Consider the following 22,934-nt stretch of genomic DNA (forward strand, 5'->3'; position numbering starts at 1 on the left):
TTCAGTGTGAAAAAAAACCAACAAATCCTAATTCTTCCCCCATTATAAGCATAATTTCTGCCTCTGTTCTAATGGAGATTTCAATTTTCTGCTATCTACTAAAAAAATAATAATTTAGCAAGAGGTCACCACAGGGGTTTTTTGCCATAAAGTAAAAAACCTTCAATAACCCATACTCACAATAATAACATTTCTTCATCTTCAGCATGTTATCTGGGGTCTGAAAGCACAGAGCTGAACCTCAGCTCCTTCAGAAGTGCCTGCAAAATTCCCTTTCTAGAATGTAGTGTGTAAGGTATTCTTAAGGAAATAGACATTATACTTTAATGGTGCTATCTGCCACTATTGAGCTTAGCTTCTGACATTTTCTACGTAAGGAAAAATGCCTCCTGCTTTATATAAATGAGCATATATCATGAGTTACAATATGAGTTGACAGATATAATCATGAGTTGACAGATAGTCAAACTTATTTCTGGAAATAATACAGACACTCTGTTTTATTCAAGATTTTTTTCAAGAATTTTTTTTTTTAACTAGCCCTGACAAGTTTTCTGGGATAAAAGCAGTATTGTAAAATCAGGTTCAGACTTGTCAGTTATCTAGTACTCTGCTCTATCCAGCAGAGCCCCAAAGCATACGTGTATCATCAGCTATTCAATACATTTCTTTCAAAACACGTTAGCTTAACAAGAATCTATGTTATAAACCGTATTAATCATGTGTTTGCAAACAACAGGTTTCATCAACATTGATTATTTTCTTGATAGAATTACAAAATCAATAGGCAAAAGTTAGACAGTAGATGCGATATATTTAAATTTATAACGTATTTATATCTAAATTTTAAAATTAAACTTTAAAGAGTGGCTTTCATGAAAGGGTTTTGACAGATTAAAATCATAACTGAGGGGTGTCAATACGTGTCAATGCATCAGAATAGAGTAAGAGGCTAGCTAGAAAGAGGAATTTTTAATAGTAAAACATTTATGGTGAAATTAAAAAATGTAAAGATCATAGGTTCAAGAAAAAACAGTTTCATATATACATATACATAAGAAAAGGCAGAAATCCTTGACAGCAGACATTTTTGACAAAACTAAATAACAATTCAAATATAAATATTTAGTGTAATATAAGGACAAATTAAACGGGTGTGTGTTGCTCAGTTTCTCAAACAATGTTAAAACTCAGTACTAGATAGATGTACAAAACAAGAACTGCCTCAGAAAAAGATCTATGCCATGACCAAAGGCTCAGAAACAAATAACAAATGTGTAACTGAAATGTTCAGGGAAAGAAATAAATGCAGAGAAGAAATAAAAAGAAAAGAACAAGACTGTTTCTCATATGAATTTCCCCCCAGCGTTGCCAATAACTTTTTAGAATCTGAGATATTTCCAGAGGAAAAGTAAAATAAGTATGGGTAAGGAGATAGACTAACATGAGTGCAGAGACTGACCACATGAGTATCAAATACACATTTTGAATACCTGAAACTAACAATGGACCTCCAAATACTATATTGCATCCCTTAACTTCTGCACTTAATCAGGTCAGGATGATTTGTAGATGCTTCATCTGGAACACTGCAAGCTACAGCACGGCAGGGCCTCTGTGGCCAGAGACCCTGGCACTCCCTGCCATGGGGGAAGCACAAGTGCAACCAAAGGTTTTCACCTCTATTTCTCAAAAATGCACCTGAAGGCATGAAGGGTGGTGAAAGCACTTTCCTTTGATACACAGTCTGTGTGTTTAATGCTTCCTGAGGAAGAAACTGAACTCAGATCCTAATTTGTGAGCTGGTGAACTCTAGAATGTGGTAGAAAAGGTGAACATTGTCATTTTCTCCATTATCTTAAAGAAAGGGAGACTGCAGAAAAATGCAGCATGTTTCTGCAGATATGCTTTTGGTACACTGCAAAAAGTCTTCTTAGGGTAAGTCTCGGAGTCAGTTAAGGGGAAGGAATGTCTGCTTCTGGGGTTCCAGCCATATTTAGAAGGAAAATAAGTAATAAGATGGCTACATCGACATCATTTGCTCTGAGCATCTACAGAAGTACAAGTTTATCTGTTTAGGGATTTTAAGGTAGAACAGGGAGCTCCTTATTGAATTTAGGCTTCACAAACGTTAAATTGTGACTGAATTGATTTAGATAATTTGTATCTACTCAGCTGTTGTCTTGGGTGCCTAAATCCTTTCCTGGAACTGGACCAAGAGAGAGCAGAGCATTGTGCTGTTAAGTGCTCTGCTTTTACAGAAAATCAATGCCAATCTACCATATTTTCATTTAGAAGATCCTCCCCCAGCATTTGTATAGCTTGCCATTATACAACTAATTGGACACATTATAAATGCTTAAAGATATCAAAGCGCCTTAACAAGGAGGAAAACACAATTATTTAGTGTAGTAGAAGAGTATGAAAATCAGAAGAAAATTCATGTATGTAGGAACTACTGGGAATTTATTGTACTCAGATGAAGAACTACTGTGGACTTATAAAAATGGCAGAAACTTCATAATTTCGATTATTTTAAAAGAGAATAAACATACCACTAATGAGTAGAAGGAACATGATATTGCTAAGCAGCTGATGTTGTGTGTCATCTCTTCCTCTTAATGATGTGACCTGATGGAATCATCTCTCTTTTCCATTTTGAATATGTGATTTTTGAAGCAATTAGTGATTATCAGAGAAACCTGTGGGAACATGACCTGTCATGGGGCTGCTATTTTCTTGCTAACAACTTCAGAATTATCAGGTTTTACTCATTTGATCCAGGATGGTAAATCCCTGCCTGGGACTTTCTGAAGATAATATTTTTCTCAGAAGTAAATAATGAACATAGAACTAGGTGAGATAACACTTTTCGTAAAAGTGATAAAGCCACAAAATCAATAGCACAAATACTTTAAAAGAAAACATCCATTATCCTCTCTTAAGATCCAAGGGAGAGGAAATGTTGAGCTCCATTGTTCTTCAGATATGTTTCTCCATACTTTGGGAACATTTTACAATATAGAAGGTTGACCTATAAGTACTAAACTCTGAGCACTGATCTTTGCTCAGAAGGTGAGGATCAGAGCCACACCTCATGAAAAGCAAATCACTGAAGTCTGGTCCAGTGTAGAATCTCATTTTCCTTATTTCTCTGTAAGATGATTGGGTTGGCCCCAAAAGCCAATCATATTCTGGGCTGCGTCCAAATCAGAATAGGCAGTAGGACAAGGGAAGTGATTCTGCCCCTCTAATCTGCTCTGGTGAGACCCCACCTGTATCACTGCATCCAGCTCTGGGGTCCCCAACATAAGGACACAGAACTGTTGGAGCAAGTCCAGAGGAGGTCATGACGATGAGCAGGACTCTAGAACACCTCTCCTGTGAAGACAGGCTGAGAGAGTTGGGATTTTTCAGCCTGGAGAAGAGAAGGCTCTAGCAGATCTTATTCACCTTCCAATACCTGAAGGGAACTTACAAGAAAGATGGAGAGGTGCATTTGGCAAGGATATGTGATAACAGGACAAGGGAGAGTGAGTTTACGCCGCAGGAGGGTAAGTTCCAGAGAAGATGTGGATGCCCCATCCCTGGAAGTGTTCAAGACCAGGTTGGATGGGGCTCTGAGAAACCTGGCCTGGTGGAAGACATCCTTGTCCTCGGAAGAGGGGTTGGAAATGGCTAATTTTTAAGGTGCCTTGCAACACAAAACATTCTATAGAAAAAAAAAAGACAGAAAAATTATCATGCAAATAAAGCCACTGACCTCTGGAGATACATAGTCTTTTCTTCAAGGTAACTTCTTTGATTAAGGGAGTTATCCATTGGCCAGTTTGTCCAGCAAAGCACACAAATTTTCAAAAATATATTCATATCTTTCAGTAAATTAGTAAAAAAATAATTAAAAAACCACATAATTGGCAGGCATGACACACAAACTTGGATAAGCTATGTCACACAAAATATGTTCCCTAACAAATAATGCTAAAAAACCCAACAAAACCAAACCAGTTTTAGGAGTTATTCTGTTTTTAATATTTTCCTATTCACCCCTTTTTCCTACATTTTCTTCAACACACTATCTATAAAATTTTTATTTATTAAAACCTTATCTTTTTACTGAAATACACAGATTTTATAAAATGAAAAATGTGAAATCCGTATTGATAAAATATAAAATGGAAATAAAAATGGGAAATGGGTCAATCTTGAACTCTATTAAATGGAAAGAGCTTTAAAATTTCAGAACACCAGATGCATTTTGACAGGTAAATGTAGATAAACATATCAATAGTGAAAAGTTCACTGTATAGACTTCCAAAAAGATTAGCAAACAAAAGAAACAATAACCTTTTTTTCTCTGAATTTCTTTTTTTTTTTAAGCCAAACTTACCTTTTCTTGCCTCTTGAGTAAGTAGTTTTGAATGCTTACAGATGGGCAAGCTGTAGTCACTTTGCATTTAAGTTGTAGAGTGCACTATGAATCTGATAATAAATTATTTAAATGAAAATTGCTTGCATTTCCAGGAGATCTTGGGAATCTGGTGAATATAAACCTACACAGGAGCATTTTAAAGTCTCTGTTTATTCACAGCAAAGGCTTTAAAAAACACTGAATAAGAGTAAAAATGTTGATTCTCTGTCCTTTTATATCTATTCTATTAATGTTTTACTAAGCAGTGTAAAGGAAGGCATTTTCATTTTTAGAGCCCACTCAAATCAGAATAACTTCCTGAAGGCAATACACATTCCTGTTCAAACAGGGAATATTTCCCTTAAAAGATACTTTAATAATTTTCCTAGTAATTACCAAGCTTTGAGGAAAAAATATTCAAATAATCCCCAGGGTTCACATAGCCTTTTTAACAGGGATATCTGGATGCCTCCTTATTTTTCAATACTTCTATTTTACTAAGAGGAAATAGAGTCTCACAGAAACATAAGTGGCTTTTGTCTTCATTGGCTGCAGACTGCCAAGTGCATTTCAAATCCAAGCCAACATCTTAAAAGGCCAGGAAAAAGCTGCAATGCAAGTGTGAGGATGCACAGCAACAGAGCCACTCTCCCCACATTCTACGTTGTGGGCTCTGTTAGTAAACTTCTCTCCCCACATTCTACGTTGTGGGCTCTGTTAGTAAACTTCTCTCCCCACATTCTACGTTGTGGGCTCTGCGGGTAAACTTTAGGCATGAGGGGCCTTCTTCACCCATGCCACAGCATCTTTCTGCTTCTGAAGGCAGTGGTTGTCCTAAGCAGTGTCCTGCTCCACAGAGGCAGAAGAGCTTTTGACACAAAGGTGACAGGGACCTCACAGTAAATACACGAGTTGCATATAAAGGAATTAACTCAGCCTGTTTCTTGTCTTCATAACATTTCTTTTTCAGTAATAACAGGAGGAAGACTCAGATCAGTGCCTACAGTGTTTTCTGTTCTGCCATGCTATTCAGAAATAACAATTTCCCAACAAAATATTGGATGACAAAGTCCTGGTATAGCTAACTTTATATTATCCCTCCTTCACTCTTAAAATACAATAAAATAGAGCAAGCTTGTTATGAACTATCAGAACATACATGGCTACAGAACCTCTGCTCAGGTGCTTCTGTGCTCAGAGGCCCAGGGCAGTTGGAATTAGAACAGTCCCAGGCAATGAAAACATAAACTTCCACCAGGAGAACAATTTATGTCTTCTAGAGGACTGTTGTCATCAAAAACATAACACATTCAACTTCATTGCTGAATAAATGTGATTTCTAATCAGTTTTGCATGTATTGCATAATTTTACATGAACTCTGGCAAATCTTGGGGCTTTCTGCTCACTTTATCATCACACATCTCATGACATATAATATTCTGCCTAAAACTTACATTTTTTTGAACTAGTGCCCTATGAAGAAAGAGTCAGTCACAGCCTTCTTTATATTAAAACCTAAAAAACTGGGGTTACGCCTGTATGCATGTTTTTTATTTTTGTTTTCAATGCTACAAGTGGTTAATTCTATGTTAGTGATAACCAAGACCACTGAATGATTATTCATTATCTTTCAGAAGTAGACAAATAAAAGATGTCCATTATTATAATCAGTAATTATATTCCACATCAATCACCAAGCAAACTACTCAGCATTTGTCCCTGTTCCATAAATTTTCTTTACGTAATAGTTGTCAAACAAAAAAAGAATCAAGATGTGTTTCTAAATATCCCAGATAAATTATCCATATTTGGTTTATTAACCAGCTCTACTACCTCTCATGTCTCCAAGCAGATGTTAAGTATTCTCCTAACACCTTTCCTAAGCAAATTAATATTTGGTTACATATTTTTGTGTGTGTGTGTGCCACAGTAATATGATTTTAACTTCACTTTCTTACCTGTGGTCAGGTACCACTTCAGAGCAAATGATATCCAGTCAAGAGTCTTTATTGTCATCCAAATAAAATTTCTCCAAAAATGACCAAAGAATGGGTTTTTTTCCGTTCCTTAGTTCTCTTCCAGGTTCATTCAGATTAAAATACTGCTGTATATATAATTTGTAAGGTAAGGTAAAAAAAAAAAAAAAAGCCAGAAAATGCCCAATCTGTTTAATTAGTTTCTAATAACTCGTTCTGTCTGATGAGCTATTCACTTTCTCTGCTCAAAAGTGTTTAAATGTGTTTTCTAAACAGTAGTATGGGTTTCTTATATGCTGATCTTAAAAGAGAATATCCTAAAATCTATTTCCAAGTTGAAGACAATCAGGGCTGGGTCGAGTTAGCTCAGGATATTTCCAACTCCTAAACTTGGTAGCATCTCTTTGCCCTATTGGAGTGATACAGGCAGAAAGACTTCATCATTTCCCATAAATACATAGGTATTTTTACTCCTTCTAAAATAATATGAAATATTCTTTTTTAAGTAATTGGGAGAAACAAATGTTTCTAGTTTCAACACTAACCCTAAGCAGCTACAGCAGCTCAGGGACTCAGAGAAACAGGAGGGCAGGTGATGAGACATTTCCTGTTCTTGAAATGCAGCAGAGGAGACCCTTTGTTGGGCTGGTAATAGCAGGGTTCCCCCCAGTGCCCCTCAGATTTCTTAAGTAGCATCATCATTTTAAGCGTACATAATTTGGAGTTCCTGCTAAAAGAGAAAGTTTTATCCTCTACCAATTCTTTTTCTAGGTTGATTTGAACCTGAACTGTGAGTACATGAACACTTGCTCTGGCATACGGGAGTAGGCGGCACAGGAGCAAAACAAGAAGACAGAGATGGGAAAGGAGGGAAAGGATGGACTTTTTGGAAACATATATAATTAGTGCCAGCTTCTGAAGCTGTGATGTTAAAGTCAGCACCCCAAGACAGTGGTGCTCTGGAATCATCTCTCTTAGAACTACTAGGTAAGATGTGAACAAACTCAAACACTGAGATTTGTTTAGCTAGCACAATGAAGAAATACTTCTGCTGAATTATGAAGGATGAGGCACTTAAGTCCTATTACATAATTACATGCATGCAAAAAGTCTAAACTTCTTTTGCCTTAATAAAAAACTCGGTATTATGATGGGACTGTTCTAATGATATAAGTGGAATGACTTATAGAATCACATAATCATTAAGTTTGAAAAGACTAGTAAGATCATTGAATCCAAACAACATAGAAACTGCTGTTTCAGTATCATAGATTTCTATCTTCTGATGCTTTATATGGGGAGTGTATTCCTATGTATTTTAGTCCACCAACTTGTTTTAGTGTCTTTCTTAAGGTCAACATGAGCTTTCATGTGGTCATATTTCCAAATATTTATTTTTCAATAAAAATTAAAGAATTTAGCCAGATATCTGAATAACACAACATGGTACAGCCCTGATGAAATCAGCACATTTTTGATCTTTTCTTCCAGAAACAGATGCACTTTATAAAAATATTCTTTAAATATCTTGTGACACTTAGGGATTTAACATAGAAAGAAATAAATTTTCCATCAAATTGAGGGGTCATTGAAGAAAAAAAAGCATGCAAAATGCTTATAATCCCTTCATATCCTCAATGGGTCACAATTTTCAATTGATGTTTTTATTCTTGAATGTTTCATTGATATCTGATACCAATGAATAACACTGCATTGCTCAGAACTTATGCCAAGCTGATATAAAATGTCGTTAAATTGCTTACCTGACTATGTACTGAGCTTCTTTCTGGCAATTTTTTTCCTTTTTTCCCCATAGTCTGTGCATGGATCCAGAGAATTACCATTTTGTCAATTGTTACCCATTGTTTCTATGCTTCCTCTGTGTAAAACAGTTTAATTGCATGGTTTAGATTTCACTTATTCAATTGCCCCATTTTGTGACCGAAGTTGAAGTTTATTTGTTTTGACTATATTTTTAACCTAAAGCTAGCTAATATTTAACTCTACAGGTCAGATAAAACTTTCATGTTTAATGTTGTCTCGCATGACAAAGTTCAGATGATAATTAGTGAATAGGCATTTATAAGGAGTATCATATTTATAGTCCACTTTGTAATTTGCCATACTATTCTCATAATGGTTGGCATGATTTAACTGACAGCTCTTTGTGAACTCATAGTTACCTAACTGAAACTGAGTATTTGATCCATTTCTTTAAAAATAAAGCATAATTGATGTCACAGAGTATTTTCATAGATATAATGCTACTCTTTACCTAAAAATGTGTAACAGTACTTTTCCAAATTCTTGCCTATTTAAGTACCAAATTGTTTCTTTATTCTGAAATAATTTTTAAAAAAGAAAAATTACTATTTTCTCATTTGCTCTATGATAATGTGACTCAAGAACCAAAGGAATACTAGCATAAAGAGAAGAAATTTGGGTCATACATAAATATACAGCAACAAGTACCTGAAAAATTTAATTTATGTCCATCCAAGTAAATAACCTGGCTATCCCTATCAGTTTGCTGTTTTTTTTTTCTTCACTGGCAGTTTACATAATGAAAATAATGACATTAAATCAAACTGTACAAAATCTTACAGCGCCACAACTTTTTTCTTGCTGCCATTTCACAGAATCACAAAATATGCTAATTTTGAATGGATCCATATGGATCATCGGTTCATATTCCCTGCCCTGCACAGCACCATTCCCAAGAATCACACCATGTGCCCAAGAGCATTGTCCAAACGTTTCCTGAACTCTGTCAGGCTGGTGCTGTGGCCACTTCCTAGGGAACCTGTTCCAGTGCCCCGTCACACTCTGGGTGAAGAAGCTGAGCCTCTTCCAAGCAAGATATCAGAAATAGTGTAGCCATCAGGACTATGGCAGTGACTGTCCCTCTGTACTTAAAACTGGTGGGGCCACACCTTGAATCCTGTGCCAGTTTTTGGCCCTCTCTCCTAGACAGATACTGAGATGATGAAGCTTGTCCAGAAAAAGCCAACAAAGCTGGTGAAGAGTCTGGAGCACAAGTCACATGAGGTACAGCTGAGAGAGCTGGAATTGTTTAGCATGGAAAAAAAATATAGGCTTGAGGGGCCTTATGGTTCTCCGCAATTCCCTGAAAGGAGGTGGTACCAAGGTGAGGGTCAGCCTCTTCTCATGGGTAACCAACAATAGGACAAGAGGGAATGGAAACAAGTTGCTCCAGAAGAAGTTAAACCTCGATATTGGGAACAATTTCTTCATTGAAGAAATTGTCAGGCATTGGAATGGGCTGGCAAGGGATATGGCTGAGTCACCATCCCTGGAGGCATTTAAAGCACATGTGGTTGTACCACTTAGAGACATGATTTAATAGTGAACTTGTCAGGTTAACAGCTGGACTCCATGATCTTAAAGGTTTGTTTTTTTTCCAAACTAAATGATTCTATGATTTTAAGACTAATTTAAAATCAAATTCTTCACGTATGTTATTTATTCATTCCTATTTCGTTCTAATGCCTTTGGTTGGTGACTGACTGAATTGCAGTAGCCTTGCTACTGCAATGAAGTGTAGCTGTTACGTACTTCATTTCAGAGTGCTAAATTATCACTGCTTGGTTTCTTTTCAGCTTCCTGTGTATGCGCCATTTAAAAATGTAAACACCCTGCAAACATGATGTAAACATGCAAAGATTTTAGCTAACACACTGGTTGGGATTCCTCTCACATTAGCAAGGACAGCACAGACAACTACCAGCTCCAGGTGTTTAGATCTTTTAAAATCTGTAACACATATGCAGGAAAACTATGCCTCTCTTTAAATAAACATTTTCTATTAGAGATTTCTTACCCAGACTTGCATAACACATTTATTTCCCTGGGTCATTTTCCATTTTACAGCAAATAGATTATAGACAGAACATAGCAATCTGACAGCAGCTTTTCCCTCCATCAATAGCATTTCTATTTAAAGAAGAGGATTCAAAATCAGTATTGAAGGTACATGCTCTCTTTTTTAAAGGCAGTCAGTGTACCTGTACATAATTCATCACTTCTGTTAGTTTAGTAAGGCCAAGTTTAAAAATCAAGGAAAACCTGACACTAAGTCTCTTCATTTAAATGTCCATTGCTCTGCAGGTGTGAGTCCATATCTTCATCTAAAGCCACCTCTATTCTCTGAGCATATTACTTGTCTACAGGAATGCTGTTGGCACCAGCACTGTTGTTTTAACTGGTACCCAAGGAGAGAGTCATCTCCATTGTACCTTGAGAATACAAGGATCTTCCATTACATTCCACTTTCTTATTCTCCCACTTTGTCCTTGTGTTCTCTGATAAAAAAAAAAAAGACAAAACAGAACTCAGACCGATTAACAGGTATGGTCACATATATAACAGTGTGATAGCAAATTAGTCAAGCATGAGCTGGTATCAAATTCAGAAAACGAAGGAAACTTTTATGAGAAAATAAATTTTCACCCAATGAAATTAGAGTACATGAATCCCAAAAAAGCTACCATCACACCTGGCTAATGCTATTATGCGGTTTTCTGCTGCTTCTCAGTGTGAGAATACAGAAACCTGCTACAGTTACTTCTTGACATGCTTCCTGACATGCCGACTGATTGATTTAAACAATGCAGCCTTCACACTATTTTAAGAGTTAAGCTTAAATGAACAGCCTGGCAGAGCCATGATCCCCTCATGGATGATTTCTGATGAGCACAGCCCAGAGTAAACACACTCTTGTAGATTGCTTGTTCCTGTGATCATAATTATAGGTACACTCTCTTTCAAGGATTAACTACTGTGTAACTTGCAGATTTTTTGCTTTCATAACATAGTTAGCTTGGAAGAAAATACAAATATGAAAGTGGAATTGTGGTCACAGACACATTGAAGAGCCATGTGACTCTATGTCCAAAAGTTGGCACTATTTTCACAAAAAATACTGTCCTTGAGGCAGACATCTGTATCTAATTATAAAGTTAATGGTTTGGGCTATGAAGGTAGGAGACCACCACTGCTCCCAATAACCTACTTATTGGTGTAAAGTATTCATGGAAGAAACTATCCCAATAGCAGCAAGTGGAACTTATACCTAATTTATAAGAAAAAAATCCCAGAATTTTCAAGTCCTATTACACATTTTAATGAGCCTCTTACTGGATTCTTTCACTTTTTCCTCCATCTCATTTTAAAGACAGAAATAGAATTCCCTTGGAAGTTTTAATTTTAAAGCTAGAAATAGAATTCAATTTGATTTTGCTTAATTTGCTCAGCACCTAACAAACAGGTATCTAAATCTGGTGACAAAAATGGATAAAACAGTCTGGTGCTTTACCTTTAAAAGGCAAAGTTTTTAGAAACTGGGCTGGATATCAGAAATCTCACTTTGTGTAAACTCAGCTGCCTAATTACAGCTGTAGACCGAAAGAAAATATTTTTGCTATCTTTTTATTAACTTGGTATGCATATGTATAAACCAGTTAGTTTCTAATCCCATGGCACCTTTTTTTTTCCTTTTCACCAGAGGATCAGGAAACAACTGTTTGCCTTTATGACTCTAATTCTGTATTATATGGCAGTACTGACTTCAGTGGAATAACCCTTCATTCAGAAAATTCTCTGGAGAGAAAGAGTATAATTAGATCCCTTAAAATTATTAGAAGTGGGAGAGTAAAACAAGCCTTAAAGTAGCTGTGTTTCCATATTGAAATGCTTTAGTAGCAGTAGGTTGCAGGGACATCTATTGTCATTTGCTGCCTATGTTTTAGGCTAAAAATGCATATTTGCTGGGGATATTGTTACTAGGGAAGTATAAGTTACTAAATATATATATAAATGTATAAAAAACAGGATAGTGTTTAATAAAAAGAATGAGAAAAAATGGTTGTCAAGAAAATAACGTAAATGCCTCCAACCTAAAACACAGTCTGCAAAATGTTTCATGAACACAAGCTGGAATGGTGCCTATTAGAATGTGACTGATACATCAACCAATGGGAAGAGGGGGAGGGAGGGGCAGTTGTCCATGGAAAGTTAAGAATTCTGGAGAGATCTATAATAAACTAAGACCCCCTAAAAAAAGTATCTCTTTCCTCTTCTTTTATAAAACTCCAACCCTATAATTTTCTTTTGTTTTACTTAATCACTCTCATAGTAATTTGCCTAATCGAAACAAAATAAAAAATCTTCCTTCAAAACTGAATCCCTCGCTACCTCTCAGAAATTTCCTACTATTGAAGAATATCCCAAGTATACACATCTGAATCCCAGCTATCCAAACAAATAGGAAACATAGCAACTATACAGAGACATGATATAGCTTAGAGAGCAAACTATAGGTAAAATAAATTGGCTAGCATTTGTTAAAGACAGCAGATGTTAAGAAAGTCTTTTAATCACTAAACACAGAAGTGATTTGTTATTTATCCAGAAATGTCAATTTTTAAAAACTAAATAAGGTGCAAAATACAATTATTGACATAATTGTTTATAAATAATGCTAGACATTTTAAATTCTATATGTATTTTAGGCAAAAAAAAATATTATTTCCCCCCCTAATCTAACTTCCTCTTGGCTTGAACTAGATGTGCTTTTAGGTAGTGATTGTCACATATCACTATAATGCTCCCAACCTTCCTGAGGTATTTTCACATAGGAAAAGAGGATGGCATTATAGCCAGGCTCTGCTACCAGATTATCATATGCCATGATCTGTCTCAAGTGTGAACTATTTTGGAGGGATTTCAACGCTCTATAGTTTCTTAGATTCATAAATTGATAGTGTTCCAAGACCCACAGCTGTTCACATTCTTGTGGGTTAAAAATAATGCAATATTTTTGGCTTATCATGTATGTTCTACCTACTGATACCTACTGGCTTGTCTGAAATTCACCCATAAATGTGTGTGTGTGTGTGTGTGTGTGTGTGTTCAAGCAGCAGCTTGTAATTCTATTTATATTAAACAGAATATTGAAAATTCCTATATTTCTTTTCCTTTTCCTTTTTCACTTTCAGGAATCCTTTCTGGCAGTAAAATGTTCACTTAGAAGATCAACAGGAGAGACTAAAACACAAAACAGAGTCCTGAGGTTATTGATGTCTAAAGCAAATGACACAAATGGGACACCAATCTCAGACTCTTCTGGATGACAAAACATGGATCCCAAGTTAGTTTATGAGAACTGAGATGAATAAATTGTTCTCTTATAACTACGCATTCTTTTGAACATGACTATTCGAACCCAAATTATTCTGACTTGCACACTTTGGCTAATGCTTATCCACACACCCATCTCCTTTGAGCATTGGTTGGTGCACCTGCCTTCACTACTTCTCATGGAAACTGAACTAGAACTATGTTAGTTTACGGTCCTTTTTTAGAATTCATCAAGAGCAGTGCATATTTTTTTTAAACTCTTAGATGAGGAAGGCCAAGCAAAACTACAGAAAGCAGACAGTTTTCAATTATTCCAGGTAATAAGATCTGTCTGACTCTTGTCATCTGCACAGTGATTCTACTACTCCCTAACAGATCCCATTTCATATACTAACATTTAAACAAAATTAAATCAAACCCCTTGAGTCTTTACTTCTATAGCAGTTATTCAAATAACCCTGTTCACCTGACTACTGAAAAGGCAAACATGTCAGTGCTGAGGATAGAGAGACACAATAAAGAGGAAGAGGGAAATCTGGTAACCAAGCAATGTAGTCATGAGCTTCCATCTGTGAGAAGGATCAGCAAAGTTCCTGTGCTATGCCAGCACAAGGGAGCAGTGGAAGAAATTAAAGTCTTATCCCTGAACTTAAAGAAAGAATTACAGAACTGGAAGTACTTTATGGCAGATTAACAAATATTACTAGAAGACATTGAACTCTCATGAGAAAAGCAGTACTGATGCAAAGGAGCTCTGAGAGTCAGGGGAAATGCTGCTTCTGCCTAGATAGTTAAGAAAGAAGAATAAAGGGTACAAGCAAATGCTGTGGATTTATATTTAATGTTCCATCTGAAACAGTTTCAGATATCACAGACAAGTATCCTGCTAGTATACCTGTGTATGTGTGATGTGTTTTAAAATGTAAATCAATAATGTATCACTTATGGAACATCTCAAGCCTAAGGAATCCTATTCATACCATTGATGATTTCAGCTAATGTAGAAATGGAACCACATGAGGCTTCAGGGAGCCTTATGAGGCCAGCACATAGGTATAATAGAGAGAAAGAAGTGGCATAATTAAAACCTCATCTGCATATTCTGGATAATCAGAAACCAAATCTCAGTATACGTGAAAATATCAAACATACTATCATGGAATCATATGATAATATGATTGTGAGCAACCTCAGAAGGTGCAATGTCCTGCCTCAAACAGTGCCAGGCAAACTGTGAGGACAGGTGGTTTAGGGCTTTATGTAGCTCAGGCTTGAAAACGTCCAAGGATGGGCAGTGCATGGCTTTGGCAATCATCATGGCTAGGCGAGTTTGGCAGAGAAAGGACTACTGAAGCAGGATTACAGTTTTGTCCTAAACTGAAGATTTATTTTGTACCCCTTACCCTCAAAGGATGTATAGCCCTTGATCGGGTTACCTGACAAGGTTTGAAAATTGATATTCACTGTCAGGTGAATCACAGCAGTCTTGAGTTTTCAGGTGCCAGAATGATGAAATCTCTATTTGACATTATTACAAATTCTCCCTCAGTACAGTTGTCTGGTTTGGCATGTTCACTTCCCAAAACGTCAGTATTTCCTGGGGAAAAAAAAAAATCCTTAAAAAAATTAAAAATATCTTTAGGAAATATTTTCTCTCAATATTCAATATGACTTTATCAATTTGGTTTTTTTCATGATAAATTGGAATAAAAACAAGGCCTATGTTTTCAGTAGTATAATTTTGGGTCTGAATCTGCCCATGGATCTGTCAGGATGTGAAAGTCTGGAGGCAAGATTGGATAGGCAGTCAACTGAGTTGTGCATTATTGTCCTAAACTGACATAAAACCATGATGGATTTAAAAATCTTAGATGTGCTTTCTTTCAAGCTGTTGACACAGCATATGAGGAAAATGAGCAAATGAATATTTATCTAGCTTAAACAGCATAAAAATTAATGTATGTCTATATTGATTTTTTTTCAAGAGTTGTGAAATCAGACTTTCAAAATCACCTGTGAGCAGCCTGAATATTGAGCTAAAGCACAGTTTCTGAGTGATTGCTTTGGGTGCTACAGCATGTACAGAGGAAGTCCTCTTTCAAAAAGCATATCTAGATAGTTTGGTTATTATATTGTGAAACTAAGTATAAAGTATAAAAATAGCTTAAATTATAATCATCAACCAAATTAGTATCTCTACTGTGATCTAACATGCACCTATCTTAAATAGCTGAACAAAGGATGATAAAAAGAAAAATGTAAAATAAATAAATGTGTTATGATGAGATAATATTGCTATTTCTGAATATGTATTTTAGCATAGCAGTAGTTTTATTACTTTTTCCTGGCAGAAAATTTGACTTTCACCTGAAATTATTATTCATCCTGCCAAATATATTGAACTGTATGGAAGACAAGTGCTAGAAAAAGTAGACTGAAAATATATCTTATTTCTATTGCAACCAAATAGACTTAATGGTAGAGATCGGAAATACAGGAGAGATGATTTAAATAAATTCTATCTTAGGCAGCAGAAGACTTTCACAAAACAACATATGTCATTTGATTATCTCTGTCTGTCATCACAGATCATGAGCAAAACTCTCACTTTTCAATACCTGCCGTTCATATTGGCTTCAGTAGGGTTATTGAATACAGTATTTAAAACTGATGAAAAATCTCCCATTCATTTGCAGCTGTATTGATATAACTCTGGAGATTTGTATATTGCACCTGGGTTTGTATATTTAGCCTATAATACATGTATTCTACCTGCACAGAGAGCAGATCAGCTCACACTACTTTTGAGGAGGAAAACGCTGTTTCAGGATATGAGTATCTCTTCAAATGAATATAAACAAATGCCAATTTCTGTTGTATAATTAGACATGACCTCATGCTATGGTATTATGAAAGAAGAGTGGAAATATTGAAAAAGAAATATGCGAAATGGATATTTGCAGATTATTTTTGACAGCAATGTGAACAAAAGCACTGATAAGTACACTGTCAGGAAGAATTAGTCTATACAATTCTGGACTCTACACAGTTACAGAGAAATATTATTACTCTGAGAATAATACTGAAAAAATAAATGTGGAAAAATACAGTTGTAGGGAGAAAATATACATGGCAGGTGGAGAAAGCTTCGCCTACAGAACTGAGTGTTAGAATATGCTAATAATAAAATCGTTAATGACTAAGTGAGCACAGTGTAGAAACTGCAGTTACCTTATTTAGATGAAGTGACTGTGTAAAATATGTTAAGAGAATGCAGAAAGAGCAAAGAAGGTATAAAACACTAAAAATTAACATAGAAACAAAATGTACTACTACTGAGATATTTAGGAAAATTAAATTCACCTTCATCAAGACCGTATGGAGCCATTAGCACTAAAGCCTCATGCTATTTTGGTGAGGTTTATTTCTTATGAGTGAAAGAGGAATTTATTTGCTATACTGTGCTCTGGGACATATATCCAAATTCATCAAGCTTACTGCACTCTCACTGAGGTCTACAAGGTCTTTGGAGATATGTAACAAACATCCTTAGGAATAGCAAAAACATTCTCAAGCTGGAATAAACATCTGAAATAGTATTTAAAGTTGATGGAAGTTATTTCTGCCCACTAAACTGTTTCAATTTATATGTAATTTTGGCTCTAAAGTTCAGGGCATGTTATAATTTCTGGCCACTTTCAGGTCAGTTTCCAGTCCATTTCTACTTCCATCTCCCTGTTCATTCTATTCCTGTGCCTTTGAGGCTGAAAAGCACAAACAATTGACTATAATTTGTAGATATAGTAGTAGTATGGACAGTAGTCAAACAGTGAAGACAGAAGTCTGAAAACAATAGGAAACATGACAATAGGAAACATAAAGGGCAAAAGGGAACATAATTTATCCAAAATCATAACATAGCGAATCAGCCCAAGGAAAGGGAACAAAACAAACCCCATATTTATCTATTAAGATAATTTTTTTTAAATCTTCTTATATTATTTGTACTACCAGGATACCGGTGTCCAAACAGAATCAATTATATGCTTCAAAACTATATTTCATTGATCTTAATGTTTATCTGTGCTAGAAATATATTTGTATATGATTTGTATATGTATATGGACTCTTTGAGAGCATATCCAATCTGATACTGTCCAAAGGAGATAAAAGGTCTCACTGCCTACTGGTCACTCTCAAGAAAAATGTTACCATGAACCAAGTTCGAAGCAGCTGCTGTCCTTTTTCTCCCCTACAGCTGCTCAGCATTTCCACACTGCCAGTTGCTGCAGGGCAGAGGAAAGGAAAAGAGGAGTTCTGGCTATCTACTGCTTGCTAAACTAGCTCAGGAAATACCAGCCAAGCCAGACTCCAGCTCCTATACCCTGATCTGAGGAAAAAGGCTGAAGAGCAGAAATTATCTTCTTCATCTTGACCTCTCTGAAGTTAACCCCACCAGTAGAGAGGGGTATCTATAAAACTGGTTCAGAATAGTAATTCCATTTTGTGAAAGATTTTGATACGGCCCATTTTTAGTATTATTATTTAGAAACAAAAGCATTTTAAAATTATGAAAGGCAATTGTGCAAGAACAGAATGTGCTGGGGCTGCTCACCCTGAAGGTCCTAGTCCAGGCTACCTTCCCCTGAGGACACATGCCACAGAACCCTGCTGCAGCTGACCTAGCAGGCAAAACCAGAAACCTTGTAACCTCAGGAAGATCTGGGCCATTGCTGTACTTTTCATTGGCATTAGGATGAGAGCTGGAAACCACTAAAAATCTGATCCAAATGCAAGGTGCACTCTTTCATTATTATTGATAAAAATACATTCAGAATATGCAGATGTAGAAGAAGGAAATTCACCACAGTTTATTCGAGTGAAAGCTAAGTAAAGTAATGAGCCTCACCTGACAGATGGCAGTCCTAACAATTAATATTCGAATGCATTGTGGAGAAGGCAACTGGAATTTGGTACAAAGATAATTAATTTTAGAAATGCATGGATCTCGTTCAATTTGCAACTTACAGACAATAACTTAATTTTTCATGTTTTAGCAATGATTTTTTTCCCTTTCCCAGCTCATTTGATATTTTCTAGGCATATACTTCTAGAGATTAAAACTTAAGATTTTTGATATAATAAGCAGAGTAGTTCTTACATGAATTTGCACAAACTATTATTATAAAAGATCATACCTGGATTTATGTTATAATGGAAGACAAACTATGGAGAAAGCATATATTTTGTCTTCAATTACATTTCCCTGTGGTACAGAATTACTCACAATTATATGGAGCAGGGTACTGGATTTGTATACCATTAAAATTCCTTTATATATGGTAGGAGGAAACAAATAAATTAATAGAAATATGTTTCATGTCTTTCCTAATTACAATCAACATTCTTTTTGGAATGACAGCTGTCAGAATCATAGAGTCATAGCACTGTAATCCAGCTAGAAAATCTTGCAGAGGAACAGCACATGCTGGGATCATTCCTGATGCTCTAAATTGACCAGAGAAGGTCAGCACAGAATAGCCTGAAGCGCCTGTTCCAGGCCAAGAGCCCAGGGAAACACAGCGTGCATCTAAATGCTGTAAACCCCAAGGCAAGAGCCCACACCAAAACTGTGGCTTCATACGAGGGAATGAAGCCTTGTGGTGAGACAGGGAGATATTGAAAGAGTCTCTCAAGAGGAAGAAGTGCAAGCTTCATTGCTTGAATAATTTAAATCCTAAATGAATAATACAAATGCAAATATACTAAAGGGAACTATCCACTGGCAGGGCATTGAGTAAATGGATATATTGATGGTTTTTGTAATTCTCTTTTCATACCTGTACCTGCCAATTCCAAAATGATCCCAAGTCAATAGGTTCCGAATTCCTAGGCATGCTAATGTAGTACATAATAATAGCAATAGATACTGTAGAAAAACTAACTTTTTGTGAATCCTTACAGAAAAGTTGCTTGCTGCCTTACTGTTTTCCCATGTGATGTTACCTTTAATAGATTAGGAAATTTAGCACACAGAAGTTCTGCCTTATGGATTTTACATTTATAATTCAAATTCTTGTCATCAAATTACTGTCTCAGAGTGAATTACATGTAAAATATACATTGAATGAAATCCAAAATATAACTTTTTTTTATTACTGATTAAACTAGCTGTAAAAGTAAATAGAAATTTTTAATCACTTTTTAAACTGTAATTTCATGCAGACACTTCTTTTGTCATCCTAAAAACCCGCTAGTCTTTCTCCTGTGTAGATATCTGAAGTCCTGAATACTAATAAGACCCATATGCAGACACAATAATGACGTATGCCTTAAGGCCAGATATAATAATTGCCTCTGAGAAATCTCATTGACATTAGTGGTCTTGCCAGGTATAGGAGCCTTTATTTTAGATGGAAACAGTGAAACTCAAAATAACCATAACTAGATCGAATTCAGGGTGAATTTTTTAAAACCAGTAATGAAGCATTCCCATTTTTCTGTGTAGGTAGCTGTGTAGACCATGTGGCTTTAGGATTAAGAATGACCTGGTGTCTGAGGCATCAGCACAGTGCAAGCAAAGACAAAGTACTGCTTGAAGGAACCAGCTCTGGCAGCAGCAATTGCCACCACACTCACCCAGTGCCTTTCTCAGTAGCATCAGCAGAGATTTGCTATTTGGATGTTTATGATGTAGTTGATTTCTATCTTCTCCAACAGAAGTAATTTGGCAGTCTGCTGTCCCCAGCAATGCAGACTTTACCTGAGCCTGAAGTGCAGACAGTCATAATCTAAATGATGATCATTATTATTGTGAAGGACTAAAACAAAATCCAGAGCTATAACTTGAAGTTCTGGAAAGACATAAAAGAGTAAAGAGATGAGAAAGCAAGATTGATATAAATGAATGGCGATGATAAGAGACATCAACCTGTCAGGGAATCACAAAGGCCATCTTAGCCTAAAATGGGATTCAAAATAAGGTTTCAGTATTGCTCTTGACAGCTCTGAAGACAATTCCAGCCTTATTTAAAATTGCAAGCATATATAACATAGGTGGATGAAAAAATTTTAGGGGCGTGCAGGATATATGTGGTAAAAGCAACACAAATGTCCTATGCTAGCTGGAACAATAGAAGGGAAGGGAAGGGAAGGGAAGGGAAGAGAAGGGAAGGGAAGGGAAGGGAAGGGAAGGGAAGGGAAGGGAAGGGAAGGGAAGGGAAGGGAAGGGAAGGGAAGGGAAGGGAAGGGAAGGGAAGGGAAGGGAAGGGAAGGGAAGGGAAGGGAAGGGAAGGGAAGGGAAGGGAAGGGAAGGGAAGGGAAGGGAAGGGAAGGGAAGGGAAGGGAAGGGAAGGGAAGGGAAGGGAAGGGAAGGGAAGGGAAGGGAAGGGAAGGGAAGGGAAGGGAAGGGAAGGGAAGGGAAGGGAAGGGAAGGGAAGGGAAGGGAAGGGAAGGGAAGGGAAGGGAAGGAACTACCAAGAATTAACTGTATTTTGCTAGAGCACAAAAAGCGTATATTCAAATAGGAATGCACTTAAACTTCTGTGTACAGGAGGGCATGCATAAGACTGTGAAAAGTCAAATATTATAAGAATGCTGGACTAAAACTGATTTCTGGGGGTTTTTTTCCACACCCAAAAATATGATGGGAAATATTATTAGAGCTATTTCCTGAGAGCCATCTTTTCCTGACAATACCAGGTTTAATTGCTAACTGCCAAGGTGTCGAAAGACATCAGTAATACATCTTTAGGCATATATATCTCTAAATTCTCTTAAGGAACTTGAGAAGGAAGTAGTTAAAATGCCAGTGAAAACCGTGTAACCACTATTTCAAAATCAGCTGCTCTCCTTGAGGCCAGGAAATGCCAAATATAGTTCTGCAGAGGAGCAGGCGCGCTCAGAGAGCTGTCCTTGGGCTGTGGCGAGGGTGGTGCCGCAAGGACCAATGCCACAAGGGGGCAGAGGACACGGGCTCGGCCACGCCGGATGGGTTCGAGCTCCGGAGACACCCTGCCTCGGCATTTTGGTCTCTTGCAAAGTTAGCAACTGTACAGATTTTTAGATAAAACATATCTCTATGGCATTCTTCATTTCTTTAATCACACTAGAGACGTATATTTATAATGAATTCAAACTTTCCCACTTGCATGCATATTTTCCCAATCAAATGCAAATTCTTCCACATTACTTTCTCTGTGCTGGTTGTTAGCTGTCCAATTTTAATATATTTTCCTCTCGCACTTCTCTATTGGCTTGCTACAGAAAATTATCAAGCAATAAGCACAACGAGCATTAAGCACTCCAGGAGCAATAGATCATCTACAAGACTGCAGGAGTGTAAATCACCACAATGAAAGATTTTCAGATGTCACCTATTGCTCCTGTAGTTATTACAACCCATCATTCTTGTGAATTCATTCCCTGCTAAAAACCGCATCTCAGATCTTGTCTTTCAGTAGCAGTTATCTTGCTTTCACTGAGGTTATCTTGATCAGTTCTAAACCAACCAACCAACCAACTAACCAAGGTGAATAAAAAGGAAAAAAGAGGGCTATAATATACATTCACATGATCAACATTAAAGTTCAAGCTACCGTCGGGAGATGGAACAAAAAAGGTTTCCCAGAGTCATGGAGTTCTGGTGCCTCCAGTTTCCAGGCAAGCATAGTGTGACTCTCAAATTTAACCTAAAGATGGGGTTTCAGTGGAATTTGAATTCTAAAATGTATTTTTATATTTTAATTTCTTTTTCTTGTTTTCTTTCCAGACAGGCATTTAAAGCCCTGGACTCTGGACTCTACTGGCCTGTAGTTGATCTAGTTTGCTATTAATTGCTCAATACTAGAAGCAAACGCTGATTGTTCAATAAAGATCACAGTTTTATTGTGATTATTTTTTATTGCTGTTATAGATATATCAAAGTGATGTTTTTAATGTAAAAATGAGAATTATGTCACTGCTGGCCATTATGACTTAACTAGATGTTAGGTATCACAGAAAGTGTTAAAAATAAATATGTTCCTCTTCACTCCACTACTGAGTTTGGGAACTTGATTACATTTTCAGAGAAACATATGTTTTTCATAAAGACAAAGAGCAATAAGAGAAAAATTCAACTTGAAGCCTCATCCACTGTCCAAAGGAAAAGTATTCAAAAATATTTTAAGAGATTTTTTCTCTAGTGTTTATCAGAGTCAAAGGAATGAGTTCTCCAAATATTATTACCAAAAAAATGGATGTTTTTCCTTTGATTCATACCTCTGATATAGAGATTTTAATATTTTTTCCTACAAATAAGCAATGTTCACTTACTAAGATTGATTACGTATCTGATTATATATCCCTTAACGTAGCTGAGGCTTTGTAATTAGTACACAGTCAATTA

At 36.4% G+C, this 22,934-nt stretch overlaps 1 long non-coding RNA gene across 1 annotated transcript; it reads left to right on the plus strand.

Moving 5' to 3' along the window:
- Positions 1 to 5,189: 5,189 nt before the first annotated feature.
- Positions 5,190 to 13,498, plus strand: LOC135308967 (uncharacterized). The gene is made up of 3 exons (XR_010369328.1): positions 5,190 to 5,293; positions 7,160 to 7,375; positions 13,405 to 13,498. It is a non-coding gene; the product is annotated as an uncharacterized LOC135308967 (long non-coding RNA).
- The last annotated feature ends 9,436 nt before the right edge of the window (positions 13,499 to 22,934 follow it).

The sequence above is a fragment of the Passer domesticus genome, chromosome 10 (genome assembly GCF_036417665.1).
Source record: "Passer domesticus isolate bPasDom1 chromosome 10, bPasDom1.hap1, whole genome shotgun sequence".
Taxonomy (NCBI): domain Eukaryota; kingdom Metazoa; phylum Chordata; class Aves; order Passeriformes; family Passeridae; genus Passer; species Passer domesticus.